The sequence below is a fragment of the Lactuca virosa genome, chromosome 5 (assembly GCF_052849685.1).
Source record: "Lactuca virosa cultivar CGN04683 chromosome 5, Lactuca_virosa_CGN04683_v6, whole genome shotgun sequence".
NCBI classification, from domain to species: domain Eukaryota; kingdom Viridiplantae; phylum Streptophyta; class Magnoliopsida; order Asterales; family Asteraceae; genus Lactuca; species Lactuca virosa.
In genome coordinates this window covers 237,162,171-237,170,120 of record NC_136430.1, presented here as the reverse complement: position 1 = coordinate 237,170,120, position 7,950 = coordinate 237,162,171, and the positions used below count along the sequence as shown (strand labels likewise).

The following is a 7,950-nucleotide window of genomic DNA, read 5'->3' as shown; positions in this document are numbered from 1 at the left end:
CCTTCTCAATTTCGAAATTATGGCAGAGAATGGAGGATTTTCTGATGTGTAGGAGTGGTCTTGGAAGTGGGAGAGTTTTCTTGGAGAAGGAGTGTGAGATGGAGTGTGTAGGTGGTTCAAATGAGGTGTAATGATGGGTTTTAAGGCATGGGGGAGAGGGAAAAGCCTAATGGACGAAAATTTAAGAGGGATATGGTATTTTTATTGGTATTTGATCAAATAATAAAAGCCTCCCTTGAATTTTTATAAATCTAGATTTTAAATTTTATAAAACTCAAACATTTTCATAATCTCCTAAGGTTTTAATTATTGGATTTTGTTGAGGTATTTACACTTGGTAATGACTTCCAAAAATTATATTTGTTGAATTAATTTATATAATGGTAACCTATTATTTAATTTTTATAAAAATCAATTTATCATATTTCAACAATTCTAACAAGGATTCATAATATGTGATTGTAAGAATTTGATATTCTTGGATTTTACTTTTGGTTCACATTTCGAATCATGAAGTGTATGAATTTGTCATCAACTTTATAGTTGGTTCATATTATGATCTAATTTTTGTTCATATTAGCTTGTGATACTTAACCTTGTTAAGCATCAATTTGTTCCAATATGAAATTTTTAGGGTTAATAACCTACCCTTGAGTTGTAATCTATCGAACATAGTTTTATGTTTAGACTTAAGGTTCAGCTTTGGCACTTTACCACTCAGTTGGTTCCTTTACATATCAATGTGATCGTTCAATACAACTAAGGTACACTACTTGTTTCGAGGGATCTATTAAGTCACAAACCTAGTTCAACTTGTAACTATAGAGCCAAGTTAAGTGCACACAAGGAAATGACAAGGTTCTAGATGAGTATTGACCTGAATTTTGGTGGATGTCACAATGAAGAGAATTCCCATTTGATACATTAACAAGGTTCATGATAACAAGTTTGCAAATACAACATGCATGACAAATAGAAGAAAAATTAAGTTAAAAGTAGGGTTATTAGAAGAAAGGCTATTTTTTTATAAACTCGAGATGTGGGATTTGGAAATGATTATCGGATTATTTCAAATAAAGTTTTATTGTATAGGTTTAGCTGTTTAGGGGTTATAACTTATAAATATCCAAGAAATGAATATCTGATTCTAATTATTCATGAAATCATTTTCAAATTGCATATGTACATAAGCACTAGAAAATACAAGTTCATTTTAGAGTTCACAGGTTTCATGCTAAAGTTAGAGACATTTCAGTCAAGCAACTATTTTTTTATGTTGGCCTTCAGTCCAAATGCCATCTCCTGATTAAATAAAATAAAAGCAGAAATAGATAGTAAATAATAATATAAGCAATATGATGTTGGTAAAGTTAAAGAAGAAAAGGGGAGCAAAGGCAAGAGGTGTATTACATGAAGCTTGGTGTGAAAAGCTTCATAATAACAGAGTCTTCAAATACAGGGCCATTTGGGATAACATACATACATCTTTGCATATTCTTCACCACCACACAACAGCTATGATAAGTACTTCCTGCTTTAACCTTGATTCAAATGAAATTTATTAAAGATCAAGATCAATCTTTATCTTGGTAAGAATGATAAAATAGTGAGTCTTATATAATTACTCAAGCGTTAGAATACAAATGAACAGGGTCAACTGAGATGTAACTGAATTAGCTAAAATACATTCCCAAATAGATAGATATTGCCAACATTAGAACCAGAAAACTCCTCATATGCATCGAGCATGTAGAAAGGAAGAGATCCATCAAGTTCCACAACAAATTGTGGTTTTTCATTAGAATATACACCGGGACCGATCTCAGCATTCAAATCAGAGCTTATGTTCGTCTACAATCCTGCTGTTGCACTGAAAGTTGGATCCTTTTCCACTTTAATTTAGCATTTAAAGTCCAACTGTCGGCCTCCTTCATCACTGGCTCAACTTTCAGTTCGCTATTATCCTTAGATGATTTAACTTCACTTTCCACCACCGGTGGCTCCTCTAAAACACCCAAATCTGTTTCATTTTTAGGAAATTCTAGCACTTCCTTCCCTTCTTCTATTACATCGTGTTTATGCAAACTATTTGACGATGGAGTATTCACAGCCACCACACTAGGAAATCTCAAAAGACCAAAACTTGTAGTAAGACGAAATTGTATACAGATCGAGCATAGATTGGTATGTATCTCTTTAAAATCTGCTTCCCCATCACGGCTAATCCCGCCGCCTTGTAAAGCGCTCCAGTCGCTAATCCAGCCACCACTCTCCAGTAGCTAATCCATCCACCATGTATTTCATTCCGATTAACCCTAAGTTTCATGGTGTCTCTAGCCTCAGAATCCTTCACGCCCTCTACTAAACCCTTCCCGACGCCAACTACTGCGCCGCTGAGGTAACCGATGCCGATGTAGTATATCAGGTTTTCGCCCCATGACCTTCGTTGAGCGATAGATTCCACTTGAAAGAGGTATTCAGGAGATGTAGGAAGTTTGTACGGGGTTTGTGCGGTGACTCTAAGATCTTGGTAAGGGTTGAATAGTCGACGATTGTCATGGTGGTCGTCGTTTTCGTTGTGATTTGAAGATCACGGTTGGTAAGACATGTCGTAGTTAGGGCTACGATTAGGGTTTCGATATTTCAAGAATCTAATTCCAAAGGAGAGAGAGAGAGAAAGGGGGAAAGAGAGAGAGAGAGAGAGAGAGAGAGAGAGAGAGAGAGAAAGAGAGAGAGAGATTGAGTGCAGAGGTAGAGGAAGACGAACTGCTTAAAAGATTATTAGGGTTTTTTTGGTAGAGGATTTTAGAAGGAGAAGAAGGAGATGCATCAGGCGGGGTGTTTAAATAGAGACCACGCCTTCCTTAAAAAAATATAAAGCGACACATTTACATGACACACTTTTTATGATTGGTGCCCTCCGTGTTTTTTTTTGTTGGACACTAGTTTTAGGGCACGTAAAAAGGCGTGTCCTCTATCCTTCAAATTCTAGAAAACTGACATTATTTTTTAGGGCACGCACAAATGCGTATCCTCTATCAGCGTGTGTCATTGTTTGTGCGTCATTAAAGGGCTGTTTTCTAGCAGTGTGTGTTCTAGGATTGTGTTTTCGGTTTGATGCTTTACATGGGAGGGTTTTCGGTTTAGAGATCGCCCACTAAGGGTGATTTCAGTCTTGGGGGGGGGGGATTTTGTTAATGTGTGATTTTGTTTATAGGATGTTGATTTTCAAGGTTAATTACGACAAGGTTTTCTAAGTATATATTATATTAACTTATACAAACAATGCCCTCTTGGTTTGTAATATTTTATTGCAATAAGGCTACATAGTGAATTTATTTGTACATGGTTACAATTTAGGCTTTACTCGACCCAAATTTGCTAGTTGTCACATCATCCCCCGTTAGAGGGAATTTGGACCCGAAATTATTTTTAGGGTGAGTATTCAAGAGCTAGAGAAAGTTGAGGTTACTTCTGCTTCATTTGATATTCCCGCTCCCAAGTGAATTCGGGTCCCCGCTTGGCGTTCCAACGGACCTTTACAATTGGTATACGGCTCTGTTTTGTCCTTTTGACTTCCTTGTCCATGATTTCAACAGGTTCCTCTATGAAGTGTAGACTCTTGTTTACCTAGATTTCATCGTGTGGGACTACAAGAGTTTCATCGGATAGGCACTTCTTTAGGTTGGACACATGGAAGACGGGATGTACATTGCTGAGTTCCTATGGCAGTCGAAGCTTGTAGGGCACCGGGCCGATCCTAGAAAGGATCTCGAATGGCTCGATATACCTCGGATTTAGCTTCCCATGTTTGCCAAAGCGTATCATCTCCTTCCGGGGCGAGACCTTCAACATTACGCGGTCACCGAACTGTTAGATATTAAAATGTTTGACAGATGAATTTTTAATTTTGACCTATTAGTTTTAGGGTTTTTCAGATTTTAAACCCTAGCACTATAAATAGTTTAGGTCGTTTTTCATTTTGTGTGAGCCTCCTTTTTACAATATTTTTGTTTTTTACTGTACACAGAGAAAGCGAGAGTTCATTTTTTTTCATGTGAGGTTTTTCATTGTAATCAGATCTGATGATCATATGAATGCAGAAATATTTCACTGATTTTTCATTTATATGGGATTGATTCATCTACTGTTCTTAATTTCCGCATTGTCATTTCATATTGTGTGAATCTGGGTTCCAACAATTGGTATCAGAGACTGATCTTGAACAATCATCTGTTCTTTCAAGTTTTAAAGATGAGAGGTGACATATTTTTGTACTTGAATCTCTCTCACCAATCTGGTGTAATTTCTTCTGTTATCCATTGATTTGCACTAAAAAATTGTTATATCTATATCAGATCTGAAAGATTTGTGAAGAAATATCCTAAATCTGAAGGGTTTTTGAAGATTTGTTGAATACGTTTTTCCATATCTGTATTTCTCACATCAGATCTACACTTATTCTCTTTGGAATCCGTTTTTACTTAAGATTCTTGTTCAGATCTGAGTTTTATCATGATTTCAATATGTGGCTATCCACATTTTTATCAAGAAAGTCATCCACATTTGTTTAAAGAGATATGGTATCCTGAAAGAAGTGCCCGTTTCCCTCAAGGTGTAGTTTGTAGTCCTTTAGATTTATATAGTGAAATGTCGATAGAATGGATTAATTATGATACAAAGGTATCATATGATAAAAATACATTGAATTATCATCCTATACACACTGATCAGTTGTTGATGTCTAATCTAACTGAAATCAAAGATATTGAAGAAAAAGAGAAAGAAGAAGTTGTTAAAAATGCTCCAACTTCAGATGAAGATCCCCAAGTAAAAATGGTTGAAAAATCCCCAGAAATAGAGAAGGAGAAAGATGTTGATGATCCATGTTCTCCGAATGTTGTTGAAGATTCCTGCATCAAAGTTCATGATGTTATACCTGAAAAGAAAGAAGATATTGTTAAGGTTCTTCATATTGGTGATACATCAAAGAGAATACCTCCTGATATTTCATCCAGGTCAAGTAATTCTTTTGATGGGATGAAACCTTACAGAAAACCAGTGATTTATGAAGACATGGTTTACCAAAATCGAAAATCAGGTGTATCAATAAGTTGTGAGAACCGTTTCAGGAAGCCTTATGTGTGTTCATGGACTAGAAATTCATTCTACAAGGCAAGATGCAAGAAGTTCAAAAAGAAAAAGGGAAAACCTAAGCAAATGTGGGTTCCAAAGAATAGATCCCCTGAACATGAAACCAAGAAAAACACAGAAGTTAGAAAAAGGTCTAATAAGAAGTTTCATGAAAAAAGATATCTGAAAAAGAAGAGGACTCAACAACCTCAATTTTGGTTGAATGATATGATGAAGTTTGTTAACTCATTTTCCAGAAGTTCAAAGACTCCAGTGATCCATATTATCTTTGAAGATAACATTGTTTGGAGTAATCATTTTGGTGAGATGTTTTCAAAAGATCAAAAGTTTTTCCAAACCAACTCTCCAACTCTCAAACAATTTTGGGTTTCTAAAGTGTCTTGCTAAGTGCCAAGAAGATCTAAGAGAGAAAAAGTTTCAAGTTATATTCAAAGCTATCTCAAGAAAGGTATTTTTTTTTTTTAAAAATGGTCAACAATTTAGGGGAGATATTGTTGAACGTAAAATTATAATTTGTAAATGGAAATAGTTTTACCATGGATGAAAAGAGAATCGGAGATGGTCACATATGGATATTAAAAGGAGTTTCATGTATAGTCTTTATTTTTTAAAAGAAAATAAATTGAAGAAAGTATATGGGAAAGATGAAAATAGAAGCATAAATTGATGCGATAAATGTCAAATGGGTATTATTGTTCAAGAAGAGTTACTCCAGAGTTTACTTGGAAAAGGAGAAAACAAAATTGAACGGAGTAATGATATTTAATGGCTCTAAAGGACAATTAAAGCATGTGTGGGAGTTATGAATTTAATTCAATTCTTTCTATCAGGACGTTTGAAGTATGCATGGGATATAAATTCTTATTTTGTTCAAGCCTTCAAGGTATTATTAATTTGTACAATAGAATGGTCATTGTGATGTTGACAAAACATGGGGCATGGCTAAAGTTTGTGGTCACGTGGGGCTACTTATTCATCAAAGAAGGAATGGTCATATTTGAGTATATTAAACCTGCAAAAGGTACGACATGGGCTGTCACAATATCACTCTTTGTGTGTACGAAATTAAAAAAAAAAAAAACTAAAAAAGTGGGTTAGGCCTCGTACCGTAGCAGGTGTCGGGTAATGTCCGGGTCAAAGAGGCTACTTGGTCCATGGTTCTTTATCCATTTTTCTTTCTTTTTTAATAATGCTTTTATCTAGCGGATAAAATTTTTATTTTTTACTCCGAAGATCTTGTTATTATCCGGTGGTTTCTCATTTTACTTGACGGATCCGAACCATTACGCAGTGGATTTTAGCTTTATATAGAAGATTCTTTGTTCTTGGATAGAATTTTGTGAAGACCTTGTGCAGACATCCAGGGGAGACCGGTGTTTAAAATCCACATATTTTTTTTATTATTTTTTAATTTTTTTTTATTCATCAGTCTAAACATTTAGGGGAGAATTGTTAGATATTAAAATGTTTGACAGATGAATTTTTAATTTTGACCTATTAGTTTTAGGGTTTTTTAGATTTTAAACCCTAGGACTATAAATAGTTTAGGTTGTTTTTCATTTTGTGTGAGCCTCCTTTTTACAATATTTTTGTTTTTTACTGTACACAGAGAAAGCGAGAGTTCATTTTTTTTAATGTGAGGTTTTTCATTGTAATCAGATCTGATGATCATATGAATGCAGAAATATTTCACTGATTTTTCATTTATATGAGATTGATTCATCTACTGTTCTTAATTTCTGCATTGTCATCTCATATTTTGTGAATCTGGGTTCCAACACGAACTGGAACTCCAAAGGTTTTCATCGCTTGTCTGCATAACTCTTTTGCCGATCCCGGGACGCCTTTAAACGTTCATGGATTTGGACGATTTTCTCCGTGGTTTCCCGTATGATTTTCGGGCCGGTGAGCGTGTTATCTGGTACTTGTCCGTTGGCCAGCTGCGTGTCACCCACCTCGGCCCAACACAGGGGTGATCTGCACTTGTGTCTGTAGAGGGTTTCGAATGGAGCAACCTTAATGCTGGTATGATAGCTGTTATTGTAGGAGAACTCGACTAGTGGAAAGTGGGTATCCCAGTCCATACCAAAGTCTATCACACATGCCCTCAACATGTCTTCCAGTTTCTGTATGGTTCTCTCACTCTGCCCGTGAGTCTGAGGGTGATAGGCGGTGCTCATATCAAGTTGGGTTCCCAAGGACTTCTGTAATGACTGCCAGAACCGTGAGGTGAACCTACTATCTCGGTCGGCGATAATAGATATTGGCACACCATGTAGTCGCACAATTTCCTTGATGTACGTCCTTGTTAGTTTTTCCATCTTGTAGGTCTCCTTTATTGGTAGGAAGTGTGTGGATTTGGTTAACCTATCAACGATCACCCAGATGGTGTCCAATCTGTCCTTCGTCTTGAGCAACTTGGTGATGAAGTCCATGGTTATCCGCTCCCACTTCCACTCGGTTATGTATGGTTTTTGGAGTAAACGCGAGGGCTTTTGATACTCTACCTTGACTTTGGCACAAGTCAGACACTTGCACACATAGGTAGCGATCTCTGCTTTCACGTTCGACCACCAATAAAGTTTCTTCAGCTCCTGATACATCTTGTCAAAAGCAGGATGAATGAAGCATTTTGTCTTGTGAGCCTCATTCATGACAATGTCTCTGTACCCACCGAACTTCGGTGTCCAGATCCGATCCATGAGATAGTAATCTCCGTCATCCTTGACCATAAAGTTCTTCTCCATTCCTCGCACGGCTTCTTTTATAACATTTTCGGGTTTCAAGGCTTCCAAC

At 36.4% G+C, this 7,950-nt stretch overlaps 1 long non-coding RNA gene across 2 annotated transcripts; it reads right to left on the bottom strand.

The window, feature by feature from the left end:
- Positions 1 to 4,719: 4,719 nt before the first annotated feature.
- Positions 4,720 to 5,792, bottom strand: LOC145117439 (uncharacterized). 2 transcript variants are annotated; one of them, XR_013712666.1, is made up of 3 exons: positions 5,342 to 5,792; positions 5,000 to 5,245; positions 4,720 to 4,913 (listed from the first exon to the last, which is right to left on the bottom strand). It is a non-coding gene; the product is annotated as an uncharacterized LOC145117439 (long non-coding RNA). The 2 variants fall into 2 exon arrangements; XR_013712665.1 differs by having other exon boundaries at positions 4,720 to 4,939; positions 5,086 to 5,245.
- Between the last annotated feature and the right edge of the window lie 2,158 nt (positions 5,793 to 7,950).